The 1,082-nt window shown below is 67.7% G+C and overlaps 1 protein-coding gene across 2 annotated transcripts in view; it reads right to left on the reverse strand.

The window, feature by feature from the left end:
• Positions 1–1,082, reverse strand: part of NGEF (neuronal guanine nucleotide exchange factor) — a 130,430-nt gene that overhangs the window by 12,983 nt on the left and 116,365 nt on the right. The gene's annotated exons all lie outside the window — the stretch shown is intronic.

Consider the following 1,082-nt stretch of genomic DNA (forward strand, 5'->3'; position numbering starts at 1 on the left):
CCCCAGCCTCAGCCGCTCCCCTGCGCAGAGCCTCCCATGTGGGCAGCCCCGCAGAGCTGGCCACCTCAGGGCTCCCCACCTCTCCTTAGCAGTGCCACTGAGGCAGCTACCCCAGGCCTTTGGCCTCCCACCCACCTGCCCTCCAGCCGGGGCCACGGCTGGACCACGCACTGCCCCCTACTCCCTCAGGATGTGAACAGACATGGGGGTGAGAGTCCACCAGCTTAGAGGTCTCCCCGTCCCACCCGGCCTGGGGGGGTCTCCCTGCTCAGGCAACCCCGTGCTCGCAGGCTCCTGGGGCCCCGTTCCCTGCCCCTGCTCTGCCCTCGCTGCCGTGTCCTCCCGGCCAAGGCCGGGACCCAGGGCTGGGGCTCAGGCCCGTTCCCCTTCCTCGGCAGCCCCTCCTCACTCTCCCGGGTGCGGGTGCCGAGAGCGCATGTCCTGGCCTCTCCAGAGCTCTGAACTTGGGTATTCCACTGTTCAGTTACCAGGGACCCGACTGGCCGCGCCGAGCCGGCCCACACCCACCTGGCTGGCCCATCTGCCCATCTCGGAGCCAGGAGGCCCCTCACTGCCAGCTGAGCAGAGGCCTCTGGGTTCTTCCCTCTCAGCAAGAAGCTGATTTCAATTCACGATTTCCCTCCAGGGTCTCCACCCGCCCTTGCTCAGATACGCGGAGGACGGGACCTGCGCCTCACCTGCACCCCTGCCCCTCGGCCTGCCTCTGCCCCCCTCTCCACTCCATCCCGTCAGGCTCCCCCAGCTCCCCGCAGCCAGCCTGTCCGGGAACTTGCCGCCCCAGGGCCTTGGCACAAGGAGCCCCTCCACTGTGGAATGCTCCTTCCTCCACACTGTCACCTGGCGGCCACGGCTCATCCTGAATGCCACTTGTCACTCAGACACCCTCAAGGGGAGCAGCCAGGCAGTCACCCTGTCGTGCCTCCTGCCTCTTGTCCTCGCTGCCAGGACCACTTCCGGGTTGGGGTCTCCTCCAGAACGCAGCTCCCTGGAGGCAGACCCCCCCCACCCCCACCCCCACCCCAGGGATACACTGGGCACACAGTAGGAGCTGGATTTGGATT

The sequence above is a fragment of the Tupaia chinensis genome, unplaced genomic scaffold, assembly GCF_000334495.1.
Source record: "Tupaia chinensis unplaced genomic scaffold, TupChi_1.0 Scaffold149383_1, whole genome shotgun sequence".
Taxonomy (NCBI): Eukaryota; Metazoa; Chordata; class Mammalia; order Scandentia; family Tupaiidae; genus Tupaia; species Tupaia belangeri.